Here is a 22183-nt window from a genome sequence, read left to right on the forward strand (position 1 = left end):
CATACATTTACAAAAATAATATCATAGCCTAATAGGCCAAACGTTTTTCTACAACTATAGGCAACCCAGTGTTTAACTTTGCTTTAATTGAACTGCTATGTGATATGAATCCACCTCGAGATAATTCCATTATAGTTTTTGTGACCAAAAAGTTTTCCACTTTCGATGGCGGCACTAAGCATGCTAAGTAGGCCTATGCCTATAATAATTGTAGGCCTATTATAGTCAAACACTTCCGGCAATGGTGTCAAACGCTTCGCTTTAACATGTTTAATAAATCCTCTTTTTGGTCGATCCAGTCAGGTGAACATGGTGAAAGCTGAAAATTCCTCACTTTGTGTAACTTGATAACTCTTTGGTTCAATATCTTTGCAGATTGCAGAATGGGAGTCTTTCTTACACCCGTTTATGACCAAAATACACCAAATTAGTAAGAAGTCTTAATAATCGACATCATTAGAATAATTGTTCCTATTATGGTAACTTCTTAGGTAACTTTTTTTACAGCGTAAACAGACAACTCCTTTTTTGTGGCCATATCGTAAGCGAGCGCTTATCCGGCATCAGATCGCAGGCGTGTATACCAGCGCGTTGATACGCACTAAAAATATCCATGTGCGCAATTAACTACGCATGGTGTCGCAGAAAAAATGCATTTTGACCTATTTTGGTCAATTTACTGCGAAAACAAGGTCCGGTACCCCCAAATTTTTTTTGTGCGATTTACAGAGCTTTTTATTTTTCATAACATATATAAAATTTAAAAAATTTTATCGATACAATTTTTTTCTACAACGCAAAAGGTTGTCTATTTTGAGAAAATGGCTGATTTTGCCATTGACGTGTACAGAGATTTTTGGAAATGTGCACCTCTTTTAAAACGGCTGTAGCTCAAAAGTGAGGTCCGGCACCCCCTGTTTTTTTTACGGATTTATTATCTACACATATTAATGTACAAAATATGTCAATTTAAAAAAATTTGATCGAACGGTTTAGTTACGACGGTAAACCCTTAATATCAATATATTTCATTTGGAGAATTGTCTTGTGACATCTCGCCAGAAGTATTACAAATTATTAATTGAAGTCCTGTACTTGTCTACTTTCTTTAACACGCAAAATATAGACCAGACAGATCAACTATATCACTCTTAACGTGGGTCTACTTAGACGTGGATGTAGTGATAAAAGCCTAATAAATCCTGCCGATTATGAGCTGATCAAAGTATAGCTTAACATCATTATAATGTACTGTTTATAGCTGCTAGTATGTATAACATTTGCTTGAACAAACAGTACCGCCTACTAAAGGCGCTATTAGGCATTCTTAAAAATGGAGGGAAAACGGTTGGCCTACTTTTGTTTCCTGTATCAGTCAAATCGTTGATGCAATCTTTTAAGTTTTAGGGTTTGAATAGTCGGTCAACATATACTGTTGAATGACTAGGTGAAAACATAATTGACTGTTAATAGCTGCAAGTATGTATATATGTAGACGACATTTGCTTGAACAAACAGTACCGCCTACTAAAGGCGCTATTAGGCATTCTTAAAATGGAGGGAAAGCGGTTGGCCTACATTCATTTCCTGTATCAGTCAAATCGTTGATGCAATCTTTTTTAAGTTTTAGGGTTTGAATACTCAAGTCACCATGTTGTGTTGAATGACTAGGTGAAAACATCATTGACTGTTAATAGCTGCAAGTATGTATATATGCAGACAAAATTTGCTTGAACAAACAGTACCACCTACTAAAGACGCTATTAGGCATTCCTAAAAATGGATGGAAACATGGTTGGCCTACTTTCGTTTCCTAAATCAATCAAATCGTTGATGCAAATTTAAAATTGTATAGGGGTTTAATCATTCAATCAATTCGTAGTGTTGAATGATTAGGTGAAAACATCATTGACTGTTAATATAGCTGCTTGTATGTATGAACGTTTGATTGAATACACAGTACCGCCTACTAAAGAGCCATTAGGCATTCCTAAAAACTGTTGGCCTACATTAGTTTCCTACGTTGATCAAATCTCTATATTCCCCAGTTGCATTTCCTTCGTACGTGACATTTTTGCACTGTACTTCTTCTAATCTAAGTTGCCTAAAACAGATATATTTGACCTAAATTTTCTGTATATATGTTGTCATTTCGTACTTTCCCCTTGTGTAACTTATCATTATATTTGTACCATGTAAGTACCCTAAAAATAGTTTTCTTGGTTTATAGTAAATCAGTTTCCTGATTTTGTTTTCAAACCAAACAATCCTATCACAATTTGTTTTAACCATGCACTTTGAGAGATTTTTCTACCTCCCTCAGACTACCGTTTTGACATGAATTAGTTGTCCACACCCAACTTAGTATCATCTGCATATACATTGACTTTTATCATACTGACATTTTTTTTAAATAAAACACTACTTGCTACTTAGTTGGACGATTTCTAGATCACAAAAGATGTATAACAGATTGTGTTGGTCCCCAGTAAGTTTATCCCTCATGGTATGCTCGACAATTGGAGCCAATATGGCACATCGCCACACGGCAATTTCGATTGTGGTCCTATTGTGTGTGTACTGCATTCTGCTATCAGAAAAATAATGCATTAACCCTAACAGGACCAATTACTACAAAATACTACTTGATATATGCGCTGTTCGTGCGTGCATCCCACGTGGTGTGATGACACAATCGCCCTAAGTGATATATAGGCACGGTTTCGCTGGCCAGCGAAACCCAAGACCCGTGGCAAGGTGTCGCCGACCCAGTGCTTGGCATGCGAGGGGTCTCGGGTTCGAATCCCACCTGGAGCAAACAACTTCTTTCTTTCTTTTCTCTCTTTATTCCTTCCTTCTTTCCCTTCCCGTCGCGAAAAAGCCCTTCGGGGGTTAGGGTTAAGCAACAGCCAGATGATGAAGGACACATTGGTGGGATGTATCTCTCTAAGCCAAGCAATGCTGTGCCTAAAATGCATTTGGTACAGGTACAATCTGTATAACGGTCTACATCATGTTCATTTCAGGGGTGTCTTTTCCTTTAAGATAAAATTTCATTTCTCCTTACATTTCCCTTCACATATCATTAATCAGATTTCATGTCTGCAGTCTATTGGTAATGCAATGCCTAAAGCACAGACATAACAATACTTGAATGCTGTGCCTAAAATGCATCTAAGGTCAACGTCCAGCTCAGAAGAACTCAGGTGGCCTACATCATGTTCATTTCCCGTTCAGATTTGAATTACATTTTTACTCACATTCCCCTTTACATAACATTCATCAGATTTCCCTTTACATTCATGTAGATTTAGTGTCTAGAGATCATGTCTTAGAACCCCTTTGCCCTCTGGCAATTCAGTGCCTAAAATACATTAGGTCAACGTCCAGCTCTGAGGAACAGTTTTATAGTGATTGACATCATGTTCGTTGATTTCAATCACATTTCTACTCGCATTTTTCTTTTACATAACATTCATCAGATTTCCCTTTACATAACAGTCATGTAGATTTAGTGTATAGAGATTGTGTGTTAGAACCCGTTTGCCGTCTGGCAATTCAGTGCCTAAAATACATTAGGTCAACGTCCAGCTCTGAGGAACAGGTTCATTCATTATAGTAATTGACATCATGTTTGTTGATTTCAATCACATTTCTACTCGCATTTCCCTTTACATGACTTTAATCAGATTTAGTGTCTATAGAAAACACAACCCTTTTGTTTTCAGGTGGTGCAGTGCCTAAAATGGGAACAACCCAATAGCCAGAAGGGTCATCAGTCAGAAGAGGGTTAAAGTTAGGCTTTGGGGCATTTTATGTGAAGGTTAGGGTTAGTGTAAGCATTATGTTTAGGGTTAAGTGTTAGGGATCTGTTAAGGTTAGAGTTAGGATAAGTATTAGGATTAGAGTTATGGTTATGTTTTTGGTTAGGGTTATGTTTAGGGTTAGGATTAGGGTTTAAGTTAGAGTTAGGGTTAGGGTGGAGTTTAGGGCTTTGGATAAGGGTTAGGGATTACAACTAAGTTATTGTGTTTTCAGACTAATGACCCTTCGTTCTATTGAGCTGTAACACTTTAAATGCAGATCAAAGCAACACTGCCTAAAACGCATTTGGTAAACATCCAGCTCTTAGGAACAGGTAGTCTGCATCATGCTCATTTCTTTTTTAGATTTGAATCATTTCACATATCTTCTCACATTTCCCTTTACATAACATTCATCGAATATAGTGTCTACAGAATATGCAACCCTTTTGTTTTCAGGCGACGCAGTGCCTAAAACTCAGACATAATTGGCCTACATCATTTTTCCATATCTCTTTTCCGTTAGATTTAATGTTATAAGCCACCCACGAGGTCAATAACTGGAAGGCAAACCAGTTAGCTAGTGTTGGAATCATCCCGTAGATTGCTCCGGATGAGGCGGTCCATGGAGACCCTCCAAGTTATTTTTAAGTGTGAGAACTTTATCTAAGGAAATTAATCATAATCCACTTTGTTTATATACAGATAGTTTCATCAGGGGCAGGCTATTAAATTAAGGCGCAATGATAATGCTATTTAGAGATCTAGATGATGAGAGCAATTTTGTTATAGTTTGGGCTTCTGTCTCTTTATACCATACTAAACTCCACAAAAAGAAAGTGCTCATTCCCATTTAGTGGTTGTAGCTCCTACAAAAATGTAACAAAAGTCATTAAGAACATTAAAATTGATATGTACATGTATACAAAATTTTAATAGATTGATACCTTATTTAAGTCAAATGAATTCTACCTTTTTTTTTAAAAATTTGCTGCAATTTGAAAAGTTGCAATGTCTCTACTGTGTAAAAAGATAAACTTTGAGGGGTTCAAAATGAACAATGGACTATTCCATTCCAGAATGAATGAATTCTTATCAAACAGATTGATTCCACATTGGAGCAACCAACTTCAGTTGGGTTGTGATTCTCTGCAACTGCCGGTTGGTCCATTTGGCGAGGAAGTTGCTGGGAATCAAGGTGTTTAATATCGCATCCCAGCTGCAGGACAACGGTACTGACCGCGTCAACGGTACTGACCGCAACATTGGTTGCTCCTTGATATGTGGAATCAATCTGTTTGAAAAGAATTAATTCTCTCGTTTACAATTCCCAGATGATTGAGAGTATTCAAAATGAAATAAAAAACCCTTTAAAAGGGAGTGCTCAGGCATGATTGGAAACATGGTTGTGCATGTAGGTCGGTGGTAATTCATGTAGGCCTACTAATAAACTTCTTGTTATAAAAAATGTAGTCCTAGTGTACCATAGCTTTAATGTTATTCTATATATTTATAATATGATCAGCTCTTAATAGGTGGGAAAGTATTTGTTTTTTTGTTACTGCGCAAGTCAATAAAGTTCCAAATTACACCGCGCGTAAATTCACAAAAGCATGTGTCATTCACGCAATATGCAAAGTGCAGTTCGCGTATAGGTGCTGCGCCCAGCTGTGTGTGTACGCCATTCTACATGTATATCAATCCACAATGTTATGAGTCCTGCCTATTATGAGCTGATCAGAGTATAACACAACATACATGAAGTAAGAAACGGGTTTCGATGGTGTACGTAGGTCTATTTTGTGTATATGTAGGGCCCACCCCATATTGGATTTTTTTAAACACTTCAACATGTAGGCTACATGTAATATACAAATGGTAATGAAAAGTAAACCCAAAGTTATACTAAAGTACTTACAAACATGTATGGAATTTCAATGATGTGCACTAATTTGGACATCAATTCAACACAATTTGAAAGGGGCATTCCGTGATCCACACTTTGTACAGAAATATTCAGATTTTTATCATTTTTATACCACTGGAAAACTCTGGCAGAACTGTTTCTGTATAAAATAATTCTTGCCAATTAATTCGTTTAGCAAGCATATCGTCTAACTTGTTTGCCAAATTACAACACAGCAAGTGGCATATGGGGCATATAAATACACATAGAGGCTGTATCAAAATGATACCAGTACTCATCAATTTTGATGTTGATTGATAAGCGTACATGCTTATTTTATTCTTGCAAACAAACAATCTGATCAACTGAAGTTGTGAGATTTAAGCTTTTGCTCCTGGATATCTACTGACAAATGTCATAAAAAGTGGATGCTAGGATTGTGAAATACTCCTTTAACATATTATGTCACATTTAGTGATTCGGAACAGACATGTAGGCCTATGCACTTGAATGTTACCCATGAAAATAAAAAGTAAATTTTAAGTTGTACATGTTAATGATCTAAATAATACAATTCAAATTAAATATTACACCACTTTATCACCAATGCATCACAAAAAAAAAAATTTAAGCCCTTAGCTCCAATGTGCTCTGTTCTATTTCAGATGCCATTTTACCCAAAATGGTTTAAACTTGATAAATTTGTGTTTGTGGGATATTCCAATCTGTTGGTGTTGAAGATGATGCTGGATATAAATTTGTATCTGCGGAATATTCCAATTTCTGTTGGTCTTGATTCTTGAAGATGATGCTGTGGAAGGCTGTTGTGTAGAGTGTGAATGAGATGGCTACTGTGTATATAGTGTGGATGAGATGACCACTGTAAACTTCTGGCAAATCCAGAACAGTCAGAACACATTACTTATCTCTCAATGCAAATTTAAGAAGTTCATGGACATTTGGTAACTTGGTATAATTGACCATGCATGCTGACCTAGCTAGCTGACTTTGTCCATAAAAACAAAATCTGTTCATGGACAGTTTGTAACTTGTTATTAACTTCAACTTCAACTTCCAGACCACTACACTATCAATCTGTCAACACTCATAATATTGAAACTGATTATCATTCCCAGGTAACAAAACCCTCCACTATGGGCTACAGAACACAGTCTTATAAATAATTTCATGTGGAATGAGGCTAATATCCTATCCCCACCTCAAACTAGAAATCTCACTGCTGCATATATTTATGAACTATGTCATGAGGAGTGAGGTTAATTTTGGAGCTGGCATTAGTCTGCATTAGTGCATTTCTATTACAGAGATACTATGCATTATTCTACAAAATATTTTTAGTGATTACAAAGCAAAAGCATTTGCAAAAGAAGCTCGACTTGGAGCTACTTAGGTTCAAGGGTCAAATTTTATTCCAAGGTCTAACCTGAATGTATATATTCACTCAGGTGTACCTGAGCGAAAAAGTTTACACAAAAAGCTGTAAGAAAGCTGATATGTTCTTGTTTATATGTTATGTACTTATGTAAAGCAATTTACATTAATTGCCTCTCTCCACCTAGGTGTATAATTGGGTAGCAGGTGTGTGATAAAAGTGGTATTCAAGGGAGAGAGAGAAAATTAAACTCTGATTGGTAAACATAAATATGTGATCATGTTACTGCAACAAATCTGTCTTCCTTCACATTTGTCACCAGTGAAATAGACCTGGCCCATGTTCCTCCACTTGTAATGTCCCAAAAATTGCAAGGGATGAGCGATGAGGGCAACAGCACGATTCAAAACCTCAGTATACTGTATAAACTCAGGCTGGTTACTATTGCTACTGTAAAAATGGGCATTTTTATGCGATTCATTTTTTCGCGCTTTGCCAGTCTTTCTTCAGGGATGTGAGAGTTCCTCTTTTCAGCTGATTTCCTCTTTTTTTGTTGCCAAAATTTACGCGTTATTCTTTTATTTTCAGCTCATATTTGGTGTTTTTACCCTGATTTTATGCTGTTTTTAGTGATTTTCCTCGTTTTTGGTCTGTGGCCTCTCACACCCCTGTTTCTTAGATTTGCGATTCCTAGTTTTCTTACATCGACCAGCACACAAAAAGAATATATCTGTGTGTTGTTATTTTCGCAGTATTTAAATGAAGCGCAGCAATTTCCACTTTTACAGCATGTATTGTATTGCTACTTGACTGGTGGCTTTTTTGGCGGTGACTAGAGCTACAATTAAGTAAACATCAGCTATATATTACTGGCCTATTTTTGCAAGATTCAAGTTTTCAACATTTATTATAAACATTTGAAGGTAAAAAAGAGACAACTCGGGAATTGTGTTAGCGCCCCAAGAGGATTTTTGTGAAAAGAATCAAAGATTTGGATGATGTCCAATCTTGTGGCATGGATAATTCACATCAAGTCTTACAAGGGCTTTGACTGTAGGTGTGATGAATGAAGGCAGGAAAGCTATCTTTATCCAATATCGATAATTAAAATCTGTGTTTTTTCTGTTTTCCTTAGAGCGAGTTGAGACAAATAGTAAACTGTTTTTATGATTACCAGTGATAACAGTGGAACTAGACTTCTTTTCCTTCAGGAAACAAATGTTAGTTTGGGAAATTTGTGATTTAAATGTCACTGTAGCGCTTATAATTTAAGTTTAAGCAAGTTTGTTCAGTATTGGCTATGTACATGGGGTGCGAGTATGGGGGTGGCGTATGTGTTTGCCACCAAACGTAGACACACACAATATTGTTCACCTTCCACCGTAGACATTCCTATAACCGAGGACCGTCCACGTTTTTGAACTGCTGCAATAGACTGCATATGCATGCTAAATGCATTTGAGCGATACTTGCTTAAAACTGTGAACTGTATGTGTAAAAAATATGGTCATCAGTTGATGGGTGAAATTCTGTTTCCTATCATACACAAAAAAAATCCGCCATTTTAGTCCACGGTATGGTGATGAAAACACCATATACACGTCTAGGCTGGTTAGCAATACACACAGTCTACTTTGTAACTGTGTTCAGTTGTGAATACAATTGGATCAGAGAAAGAGAGGGGGAAGAAATATCATACTACAGTCAATGCCTACCAACTGTTATCAGTAACACACACATTGCACTACAAAATATGCTAAACATGAACATGTGCTTGTGCCTTTTCAATATAGAAACAGTGTGTTAGTGTTATAAGTATTGTGATATAAAAGGAACTTACCACCACCCACCCATGATTTAAAATAACCTGCTTCCTTGATGATTCCAAAAATACTGATGGGATGCAGCCCTAGAGAGAATAGCACTGTACAAGAGGGGTCAATGGGGACTGGTGCTAAGTCATGAGGGAAGTCATTGGAGTATGTGTGAGGGTGTGTCCAAATGAGGACATACAATAGGCCCTATATATTTTAATTGCAACTATAGGCACACATGGAACTGAGGACATCCACAGTTTCCTGATAGGGGCAAGAGGTTGAAAATAGTATAAAAATGCTATTTAATTTAGAGAGGGGGTGTATAGGACATCTCGGTTAGATGGGCTGATGGTATTTGTGTGTAAAAGTGAATGTCCTCAATGTGGCAATTGACTTCAGGAGTGCGCTATTCCAGTTGAAATCTATGGCAGACATGACCTTAATATCCCACACAAGGGGTGTGTATTTCAAATAGAATAGCCTATTGTGTGTCCACAATTGAATAGTACATTACAGGTTCTCATTATGATGTCCTTGTTTGACGTCGTATATGCCCGTGAATAGGGGTGCACACATTTGTGTGTGTTGTGCTTGCATGGGGGTGTGCAACTTATGTGTGTTATACAAGTGTACTTACATACAGTTTGTCCACTCTGAAGTACAAAGTGACAATGCGCGCGTTTACAGCGTGTAAACAGTGCGCCTCTGCTGCAGGTATGCGTGCCTTCAAAGTCGGCACAATGTGTGCGTTCGCGTCAGTACTTTGTACTTCAGAGCAGACTGACTGTAGATGCTTGTATTTGTACTGTGGACATGACTTGTAAGGGAATTTTGACTACTCAGTGCAAGAAGTTGGAAAGTGCAATAGCTGCCCTGTGAAATTTTGGCAATTTGCACACTGTATATTGTACTCATCTACACATGGCAGCTATTGCACTTAACCACTTCTTGCACCGAGAATCGATTTGTGTAGATATACTGTATGTTACAACAGCTAATCAATTTAGAGATGTGACAGAAGGAATCACAAAACATGCACCAAATGTCAGTTCTTCAGGAAGTTGAAAACAAGAAATGACAGATTTCATTTATACTTCTACAGAGGTCACTCAGGCGACCCATTTTAAGTGCTTCTAGATGATTTTTGTTCAGGATTCTTCCATTGTTTCTAAGAATGTGATCTTGTATGTGCATATTACTAGGATCCACAATATGCTCATCTATCAATGCACAGATCTTTAACCCCAGTACATTTGTACAGTTGTTGAATGACCTTTGAAAATTTTGGGTACAAAAACTCATACTCTGCAACTTGAGGTCAAATATTGCCCTATTATTGTTTAATTGAGGTTATTGAACTATGGCATTGGGATGAGGCCATTGTGGTCCATAGTGTATGGTGACACAATAATCCCTGTGATGTTTTTGTTCCTTAGGGTGGCAGGAACTAAGGATATTTGAAGTTTAAACAAAAATATAAATTATATAAATTGGCTGAGGTGACCTATTGAAGAACTTGACAGTTGGTTGAATAATGAAAATAAATAAATGAAATAAAGGTTAAGCTGAAGAGGAAGAAGGAAGTCCCTGCAGGTATTTGGTGATGGTGATAATGGGTGAAAAATTGCTCTTATGGTCCTATTGCGAAGTAACCTACTTTATAAGTGCGATTGATGTAGATGCTACAGCTACAGTTCAGATGCGCAAAGCGATATACAGCGTTTTCAAACTTTCTGCATTATGACCACCAACATCTACCAGGCCTTGGCGTCTAGATTTTAAAGGTGAGTGGTCAATCGCTCGCTATCATGATGCTAGGCGAGTGATCAGATCACTCGCTAGTGGTCGAATCTTTCTCTGGGTCTGAAAGCAATAGCAATGTGACACACTTACGCACTGTTGACATCTTCCCTTTGGTTTTCAGGGGTCAAGGTTAAGTTTATATACGAATACATTGAAAGTGCTGAAACTTGAATGTAAATTGGATTCAATTTGGGTGATTTGCAGCGAGCGATACTTAGTGTCTATGGCGAGTGGAAAATCACTAGAAATTGAGTTTGGGCGAGCGGTGGCGAGGCAAGGCCTGACCTACCCTATATGTTAGCTGGTTATGTCTTCCATAGGAGGTATATGGATTTCAACTGGGATAGCCTAATCCACCAAAAGGTCTACTTTTGTGCCCATAAATGTCCTAATTTAGGGGGAAAAAAACACATTTGGTCCACCTTTATGAATGAAAATGTTTAAAATAGGACCTGAAAGTCCAAAAATGAATCCTGGCTCAGTAATGGGACTGAATAGGTGGTTGATTGCATGTGATAAATAAAATAATCATTCAGTGAGTTACAAAAGTAAATTGCCCTTTATAAGAGTTATAATTTGATGTACCTTCGATAGACCTGACCAACAATGGGGATGTCACAAGTTTGCACTGAAAACAAAACTGTTTATTTGTGTAAAAATTATTCAATCAAGCACTGCACTCTCTTTCCCTTAATTCAATTCACCTCAGACGTGTCCAAAAGGTTAATGGGCAATTGTCTAAGCGATAACCAGGAGCTAAAATGCTCTCATTGCTAATGGTGAAGTTCATTTGCCTCTATTCAGCAATCATAGCTCATAGCTCATAGTTTGACCCTAAAGTTGTGGGTATGAATGAGTTTAGTACTCAATACATTGTAAGAACATTGTATCAATGTACAGACGTATTGGGGTTAAAGAACTATGGCCTGACAGATGAGTATGTTTGACATCAAGCTACAGGGAAATGGGCTGTTCCAGTTGAAATCCATACACCCAGGGCCCTACACAGAAGGGGCACAGGGAGTGTAACTATACCCCACCCCAATTAGAAAAAGTGACAATGATCAAATGTACCCGTTTCACACATTTTACAAGCGTGCACCCCCATACACAGCCAATATTGAAGAAACTTGCTTGATATACGTAATGTTTTTTAATGCTTTTTTGTTCAAAAAATATACACATTTTTGGAATTAGGTCCACTTTTCACAAAATTTCCCCCTTCCCTGGAAAAAATGTTCACTTTTTGAAAATCTGCACCCACACGAAAACAAATCCAGAGTACACCATATTAAAGACATGACCTTAATATCCCACACAGGGGGTGTGGATTTCAATTGGGGTTACCTGCCCATTCAAGTTACCCCATTTTATTCACACTCATAAAAAAAGCCTTCATTTAGAAGCATACTTGTGGATTGAATTCTTGGGTATAACTTGTCAGGGTTGCTCCCTCACTTATGCAGCCTACACAATCAATTTGATTGATCAATATCAAAGACCCTATATACAAGAGTGGATACAAAATCTGCCTTTGTGCACTCACTCTACACACAAACATAATAGTGATTTTATTGTCCAACTGTCAATAAAATCAAACTAGATTAGATCTCTTCAATAGTATACTATTGAAGAGAAATAATATTTTGCATCCAATCCTACATCTAGGGTCCCCAATATTGATCAATCAAATTGATCGTGTATAGGCCGCAAAAGTCTTCAAACGTCAATATTTTTTGTTTTCTGGCATTGACAATGAACCACTATCTCCTTTTCTTCCCTGGCCACTATTGGTTTGTCATGTCAAGTGGTCAGGTACAAGGAAATTAGTTGTAACTGTAGTTCCTTACCAATTGAATACCTGAGTGGAAGAAGGGCCCAACTCCATCAAAACTGTTTTTGAGATATTAAGAAAAAACTTAATATTTGGAAAAGTTTTATAGACAGAACGTTTTCATCTTCAGGGGACCTTTAATACATGAACATACAATAGTACATACATTCAAATTATATTTGATGTTTCCATGGCAGCGGTACAGGTCTTAATACGAGTTGGAGTTGGGCCCTTCTTCCACTAATATACTGCAAGTGCCAGTTCTGTGTTATAAATAGCTACAGAAATTACGTAATCACCATTAATTGCACAAGTAGAACTCATGTAATATGTTAGCAAGATAATTTATTGTAGTGAAAAGCAGATTTCATGGATGACCAAAATTCCTCTTTAACCCTATATTTGTGGAAGAAGGGCCCAACTCCATGGAGTAGGGCCTTTCTTCCATGAAAACCATGATTAAGTGTACGTGAAAGACTATTTAGAGAGTGGATTTTGGCTCATCTTTCACACACAAGGAAGATCAGTCTGCTGGCAATAAAATGCTGGGTCTAACTCATTTTTGTAAAAAATTGGAGTTGGGCCCTTCTTCCACTCAGGTATTCAATTGTACCAAACCTGTATCAATTTGTCAGTTCAAAGAACTATAGGTAACAGTATTTTGCTCCATCTGTGATTGTTTTCTTGCTTAATACAAATTGATTTGACCAGGAGTGACTCTACAAGAAACTTGACATTTTGCTGTAGCATGATAAGTGCTTTGTTGATTATGTTACTGAAAAACATGCAGATTTTGTGCTACATTTATTTTCATGCATTCCAAGCAGTTGCTGTGAAAATAAAAATGCACAAATATATATTCCTCTTGTGTATAGTTCAATGTAAGGAAACTTAAAGTCCTGAATTTAAAAACAGTTCAAAATTGGCAAAGTGCAATAATTTACGCACATGCAGGCATGAAAATGTTCAGAGTTTTAGCTGATTTCAGTATTTTTTGTTTTGTTTTCAGTGTTTTCCAGCCTATTTCTGAATCAAATTTACAGAAAATGATAAAAAACATGGTTTTCAGTTTTCATGCCTGCAGATGATAATTTCCACAACCGAACTGTAAAACCGGTTAATTTTGCATATATATATATAGATTTTTGTGCTTTGCTGGATTTTTTATTTTTTTTGCTTTCAAATGTGCAATTTTGAGTTTTCTTACCTTACACATAAAGTAAAAGTATTTCCTCATTTTTATTTTGACGGTACTTGTATTGGGTACAAAAAAGGTGAAAATTAATGTTCTGCAAAATTTTTACAATACTATTTTCTTGAAAAAGCTTGTTTTTTCTACTTCTTTTTTTTCAAGTTACCTTTTTAGTGATAAACAGGTCCGCTTTCTGTGCAGGACACATAATACATAATACACCAATGAATATCATAGTAGGAGTTGTTTTGATGAATTGATAAACAGAGATTCAGATGTAACTCTAGATAGCTATGCACACCATGTGTGAAATACCATGCCTGGGATTGCAGTTTAATATCTAGGCCAGGGCGGAAATATTATCTGATTTATATGTGTTATGAAATCGTCATTAAGAGAGGTATATATACTGTAGCGTGCGTTGAGGTGGTGGTGGTATACTGTATTCAGGGATGCCAGTTTTCCGGATATTTCCGGAAATCCGGACCGCACGTTTTTTTTTTTTAATTCGATTGGCTGGTGCGCAAAAAATCTATGGGTGGGCTCCTTGACATAACTGGAATTTTAGACACAAACTAAAAGTGCCCTCCCATAAAAATCCCACCATAAGGGCACATACCCTTAATTCTGGTTGGGATTTTTAGAGGAGGGAGCTCTCTATTTGTACATGAAATTTACCCAAGGCAAAGGAGCCCAGGTGCGCCATTAGGTGAACGTTTATGGTATATGGGTTACTATTGGTTGTCAATCAATCTCATGATTTCTAATTGTTCTTGGAAGTTTTTTATTTGATGTTTTTTTCTTATTCTCTCTTCATCAGCAAATGTTTTGAACAAAAATATCCCTTTATACCCCGGGGGGGGGGGGGTCACTCACATTGTGGCCTGTACACCATCCGCGATAATTAACTTTCGAAAAGCACCCTAAACAAGGATTTAACCCTTGGCTAAAACAATACCCTAAACAGGTGTTTTCACACCCTAAACAGGGATTTTATTCCTTGCATCAAATTTCATACCCTAAATTTCATTTCCGCGTATTAACAATTGCAATTTTGCTACCCTTTTTTCCAATATTTCATGTTTTTGACACCCTAAACGCGTTACGCACGCCCAGTATCGTGCCTACCCACGAAAAAAAACTACCCTTTTACGCGTTTTCATTATCGCGGATGGTGTACAGGTCACAATAGGAGTGATCCCCCCGGGCTTTATACCCATTGGGTTATGTCACAATTTACCCACACTATGCACCTATTTAACTACATATTTTTACTATAGTTTTCAGCAAGGTCCTTCAGCACTGCACTAAGCACAGCGCCAAATCGGCAGACTGTTGAAAAACCTTGCTGAATACTGTAGATGCTTCCTCTTTACTTGTAACATGTGCGGCCCACACAAATCCGATGAAGAATATTTTTGGCTTGTAAATGGGAAATTGTTGCTTATTACCCCTCTTTAAAACTGTACCTGGTCAGATTGTTGTGTATTCATGCCACAATCCTTGACGAGTCCAAACTTCCCTTCTTTACATCTGCTTTTTATAGCAAAATTAGGAGTCTCATTCTGCTTGAAGTCATACTAAATAAGCCTAACCTCCCTAGCTTATATGCTATGTTATGTACCAGACCATGGATCCTATATTATGAGGGTGGTCATACTATAGTTTACTTGACGATTTAAGCCAACTTTCTTCTGTAAATATCAAAAGTGTATGTGAAACATATTTGTTATTGATAGCAAAAGAACAGAAAGTATGCATGAAATTTGCAAGGATTCAAAATGTCTATATGAAAATCCCAAAAAACATGGCGTAGGTGCTGCTTCATATGTGCCATTTTGCTGGAAGCATGCAGACAAACCTCCCTTATATGCATGTGTGACTGTGTGTACACTGCATGATTAAACGTTACGCATGCGCATTTGATACAGCGACCAAGCGAAATATGCATCTACATCATTACCGAGCTTCAGGTGAACCAGTTCCCGGGCTGGGGTTACCCCGGCACCTGTTATAAGGTGAACTAATCGAGAATAGCTGGATAATAATTAAGCTAGAGAGTCTGAAAGTCCCGAGTACTATTCATGAATCACTCTCAGTTTTCACATGTTACACGTAATTCTTCATCACCCATGTCATACTCCTCCCACATCAATTATCACTACCCCAGTCTTTCTGAACGTGATTAGCACTGAAACAGGTTTAGTGTACATCCTAAGCGATGATAATTCTCTCCTTATTAGCGTTAACACCCATATTATCATTACACCAGCAAGTATCATCCCTCTTCATCTTGATTAGTAAGCTTCAATACACTAAGACCTCGGTTACACTTTAAAAAAGTCGCAATTCAATATGCAATCTGAAATTTGATTGCGACAAAGGATTGCTATAAATACAGTTGAGTTAGTGTGAATATTGCTTATACTATTTATTCAGTGCTAAAACATGGGAACTGATAGTGAAAGAAAATCTCCCCTATCCCCTTACTCACCCAGCCTGTACATTTTTTTAGGTTTGGGCAGTTAGGGTTAGTAGGCATGCTGAAGAGGTGTTTGGCGTGAATGTGTCATAGGTGTGGTCAGAGGCAAAAAAGAGAGGGTGTGTTGCAGGCGTGTTGAGGAGGGCTGGGCATGCTGGCTATGGACGCACAGTGGAGGTGCTGGTGGTCTGCAGTACTTTCATTGCCTCCAATGTCGGCTTAGAGCCTGAGGGTTCAGTCTAATGTATATTGACCAGTTTTCATGCATACCGAAACTGCGGTGTCAAACTGCAGTTGGCCTGCATTTCTGACAGTTTGCCTCCAAGCTACACAACCCCTTACTCAAATTGGGGAGGGGGTTGCCTGACCCCACCATCAGTCCACCACCACCCAGCTTGTACAGTTTTGTATGGTTTAAGGTGGTTAGGGTTAGAAAGGACAATTCCCAAAGAAAGGTATTCGTGTACTAAACTTTAAACGGACTCCGAATTTGCGTCATTGCATGGAAGTCATGGTTGTGTGTTGAGCAATAGGTATCAAATAGACACTGTCATTGCATTGTGTCGACATCAATTTAGTTGCATACAATAATTAGGTGGCATAGATGGGCCACGATGTCACCCAGAGACAACTACTTGTCATTGGCAATTGTGACTTATGGTGTAACTTCATATAATCACCTGTTTTTGGAACTTTTGATATAATTGATTGCGGTTGAGATGATGATTTTGACAGTTATTTTTATCTTTTATCAAGCACTTTTGCTGTTTTTCACCCCTAAAACTTATGCATTGTTCTTGTGTACTGAGTTAACCTTAACACTACCAGAGCTCACTATAGCTCACTATGAAAACCACTCTGCATGTACACATTCCACGTGATGCAATGAGGCCATCAGCTTTAGTCATATATACCCAGGGAATGGTACAGGTCGGTGATCTTCTGCGTGGCACGCAAGGGGTACAAGGTTCGAATCTTCTCTCCTTTGTTCTTTCCTTTCCAATAGCAAAAAAACCATGGGCACGGTTAGGGTTAGTTAACATGTTTTTCCTAGATTTAGGCCTTGTTAACCCTAACACTACCAGAGTTCACTAAAGCTCACTATGAAAAGCACTGGGCATGCATGCATTCCATGTGATGCGATGGTGCAATCAGCTCAAGTCATATATACCCAGGGAATTTCTGTCGGGCCTGAGTGACACCCCACTGGCTACAGGTTGGTGATCTTCAGCGTGGTATGCGAGGGTCCCAGGTTCGAATCCAGGGGTTCTAAGTGACTTCTTTGTTCATCTTCTCTCCTTTTTCGCTTGTTCTTTCCTTCCGATAGCAAAACCCCCCAAAAAAAAACCATGGGCACATTTAGGGTTAAAGCAGTGGTCTCATATATCAGAACTAGCTGTATATGGCAATGCTTTATATCAAGCTTGAATCACTTTTTTGTACTCTCCTGCAATGACCATATCACATTATCACAATGTGAAATTTAGTAAAATAGTCTTCAATTTGAAGTGACATTTTAACCCATGAAATCAGACAAAGATAATGATTTGTCATCAGGAAAAGTGACTTATGGTGTAACTTCATATAATCACCTGTTTGGGAACTTGATTTGATATTGATTAAAGTTGAAATGATGATACTGATAGTGTTATTTCTGTCTTTCATCAGGTACTTTTGCCAAGGTTTGGTTCTTCCCTTTAACAGTCAAGTTGTACTTGATTATAACAGGGATACCACTTGCACATGACAAAGCTTTATATATTATCAAAACCAGTTTTTCTACATCAGGAAAGTGCAAGGACCATTGTTGGATATCACAATTTTACCTGTGCTTTTGTGTTAGAAGCAGAGATTCTTGTTGTTGCTTACATGTTTGTGACATTAAAAGATTGCAAATTGCCAAAGTCTCATTATTTGAAATTAGAGAGCAGGCGGGTAGCCTTGGTTCTGACTGTGTTAGCCAGAGACCCGTCCACCGGTCGTTCGGACAGGCAATTTTAAAATTAGACGGGTGGAAAAATTCTAAGCCTGTCTTTAATGGATTGGAGTTTTGGACAAGCAACTGAGTAAATGCATATCCCTGATTTGTTAAAATGTACAACCACGAATTATACACTACAAAAGAAGAATGTGACTTCATTTATATTATAAACTACCAGTATTAATGCATTTTATTATTAAAGATTATTATAAATTGCCACGGCATCACTCCCATTCAACTGTCTATTTTTTGTTTTAAATTTCAATCTTTAAATTATGATGAAATAGTCTTTGAGAGCTTTTTTCCTTCTTGTTAGCAACAACAAGTTATCAGTATTTAATGAATAAACCTACTCAAAACCCTGTTGCAGTTGGCAAAGTTTTTATATGTAAAAACAGGATTTGAGGTTGAACCACTTTAGTTAGAAATATTTACTTTGACTGAAAGTTGTATCAAACCCCTTGTAACATACAGCACACATGGCTTACCAAAAGGGGAAAGAACTTCCTTGCTTCCTTTACATCAGGTGGTGAGTGAACTCTGTTGCAAGTTCATTCATGTTCTTAGCAGTTCCCAAACATTGCTTGTGACACGTGCCTTCCTTGTGTACGCGGAGCACCACCCTTCCAAATTAACCGTACTAGCCATGAAGCATCTCTAATTTGCGATCACATTAATTTCAAACTCAGGAAAAGAAATTCAGACTATCAATGTTCGCAAAATTTAGGCTTAATCACATGATTTGGTAAAAACTATGACTTGATCAGAAAGAGAAATTATCATTTATTTGTCGTATATCTAACATTGTTGCAACATATCTCTGCATCTTTTTCTGTAAATTCAGCTTCTGTAAATTGCGAGATAAAAGCAGAGTATTTTTAAACTGAACATTTCACCTGCTTAAGGGACATATTGTCGTTTATTTCAATGTATCATGACAGGTTAGTGCCTTATCTTGCATTCCTATATTCCATTCTTGATAATCAGGTGTAGACATGAGCATTGCTGCGTTATTTTCTTAAACCGTTCGATTTGAGGCCTTGTGCCATGGTTGTTGTGTAACTTAGGTCATGCATATTGTGTGCCCTGTGAAAGTGGATAGAAAGTATTACTGTTTCAAATTTGATGAAGAAAAAACAATTAAATCTCCGTAAATAAGTTCATCAGGATTGCCAATAGATATCATTTCTAAAATTTCCTGTAAACAAATCCAAGTGGATATTGGGTAAAATGATTAAATCTGCTTTCATTTTACAAACTATTATAGTTGTGCTAGAAGTACTGCTCTTATGTGACCTAATCTGATCCACTCAGGCTGAAGTCAGCAATAATGAAACTGAGATATAGGCAAAAAGTGAGGATAAAAAACAATAAAAAGCATAAGAAAATGAATATTAAAGGTTCATAACTTTGCAACCAAGTATTCAAGAGACCTGGGGATTCAACATCATCAGTAAGGCATTAACAGACAATGCATGAGAGACAAGTAGCGATTGTAAAATAGTAAAATAGATGCTGAGCATTATATTATAATCCACCAAATCACATCTTCTTCAACTCAAGATATATAAAATTCCAAAAGTTGAAAAGTGCTTGTTTGTTACCAGCTGCAAATGTTCAACACCACATTTTAATGACTACTTGCATAGTAGACCCTTTGTACAATAAAATACAGATTTATGTATGAGTTGAATTTTGGACATGTTTGGCAACTTCCTCATGGAAAAGGAGAGTGGAAACAGTGTTGCCACAGTGTTTTAGACCAAAGACATGGGGAGTACCACATCTAGATGGCGGCAGATGTCACTCTAAGTAGCCCAATTATAATTCTTAATGGAAAGGCACCAAAGAGATTATACCCAAAGAGCACAGACTCAAAATTACCCTGTGTGTAACACTATGGTAAATCTACCATAGAGGTTATACCCAAAGAGTATGTACTCAAAATTGCCCTGTGTGTAATGCTATGGTAAATCCACCATAGAGATTATACCCAAAGAGCACAGACTCAAAATTGCCCAGTGTGTAATGCCATGCTAAATCCACCATAGAGATTATACCCAAAGAGTACCAACTCAAAATTGCCCTGTGTGTATACGCTATGGTAAATCCACCATAGAGATTATACCCAAAGAGTACCAACTCAAAATGGGCCTGTGTAAAACGCTATGGTAAATCCACCATAGAGATTAATTATACACAAAGAGTACAGACTCAAAATTGCCCTGTGTGTAATGCTATGGTAAAACTAAATCTGTTTTAATTTTTGGCTCTTGGAGATATAGTGTACCTCCATCTGGCGTTTTTCGGAATTAAAGAGTGCAAAATTAAAGGCAAATTAAAATCTGGGTGCATAAAATAATTCTAGTTAAGAAATCACATCAGTTGGGTGGATTACCACTTGGTTCATAGCACTTAGTTCCTATACCTGTATTTACATTCATCTTTTCGGCCATTCACAGAATCCATTGATATCGATGTGGACTTCGTCACTGCACAAAATAATAACAATGCGCATCAGTGTACCATATTTAGAGTGAAATTCGCAAAGGCTTTTGGAAATTACTGACAAAGGTTTCTGGGAATTACAGAAATGGTGTATCAATAAAGTGGCCATAAAACTCTTGGAAAGGGCAACTGAACTCATTGGGAAAACGGAAAGCTGTGAACAATTGCAAAATAATAAGAAATTGCCATTGAATATACTGCCACACCCTGGGCCTCAAGGAAGAACAGATGATTAATTGTGTTTTCAACTGATTGAGTGTCCCAGGTTAAAGAAGAAATAAAACAAACAAACAAACAAACACTTTGATACTTGCAAAAGTAACCAAGGTGCGGTCAGCCCTTTGAAAGTATCCCTATTGGGTGGGTAAAAGGACCTTCTGGCAACCTTGCATAGAAAACAAAGCATTTCCAGCTGCATAACATTAGGCATGAAATTAGGCTAGATTGTATCTCATGTTTGGCTGTGACACCTAATTTTCTTATCATCTTATCAGGCATTTGCCTTCCATTCAAACCATCCTGTTTATGGGCTGTTCCATTTGAAATCCATATTCCCTCTGTGCAAGATTTAACTAAAGTATTCCACCGAGAGCGGATGGGTTTCAAATAGAATACACATTTAGGTAACTTCAACTTGAAATCCTTACTCTGGTTGTGGAAGATATCGGTAAAGCCATAATACAGGGGGAGTGTGGGTTTCAAAATAATTAACCCTAGCCAATTGTATTTAAAAAAAAACATACTCCTTCTGTGGCAGATGTTATTTGAAATCCTCTACAGGGGTGTGGCAGATTCAGTTGGAATAGCCATATGACAGGAACTGTGAAGTGTGTATTAAAACTGATATGAATTCCTTTGGTTGTGGCCGTGGTGAATGTGTGATGTAGAAATATGAATTCAGTTCAGTCATTCTTTGCTGCTGGTGTTTGAATGGTTAACTTTGATCACACTTGAGCATGGTGTTTGAGCATAGAGTGCATTCTTTGATACCTAATCAAATCAGTGGACTAAGTGGACTCAACAGATTCCTGGATGTAAACATGTCTCATTGGAGGGAGTCAAGATGCACTCATATATTGTGCAGGAAACTTAAAAAACTTAGCAAGAGTTATCACAATGTAGTAAGTAGTAATCATACACCGGAAGCACTGTGTAAGCTGTAATTTTCATATGGTTTATTTTCGTGGATTTCTTGCATTGGTATAGAGGTTGTGCATGACATTATTTCTTGGCTCCAAACAAAGGATTTGAACTGGTGTCCTTCACCATAATCATGGTGCAGTGTGCAGTCCATTCAATCAAATGTTGTCATCAACCTATTTGATTGTAGTGCATTTGTTATGTGTGTGAGACAAACTGTCGCGGTAGATTGCAATCATGCTTTTGTTGAATGCATTTGAGTAGTCCGCCATATTTACATATGATACCTCATATGCATAACCTCTATGGGAATGTGGTTATATA

The 22183-nt window shown here is 37.5% G+C and overlaps 1 protein-coding gene across 1 annotated transcript in view; it reads left to right on the forward strand.

Moving 5' to 3' along the window:
- The window catches only part of LOC140141121 (microtubule-associated serine/threonine-protein kinase 2-like), a 173259-nt gene that overhangs the window by 84087 nt on the left and 66989 nt on the right, over positions 1-22183 (forward strand).

This window comes from Amphiura filiformis, chromosome 19 (assembly GCF_039555335.1).
Source record: "Amphiura filiformis chromosome 19, Afil_fr2py, whole genome shotgun sequence".
Lineage (NCBI taxonomy): Eukaryota > Metazoa > Echinodermata > Ophiuroidea > Amphilepidida > Amphiuridae > Amphiura > Amphiura filiformis.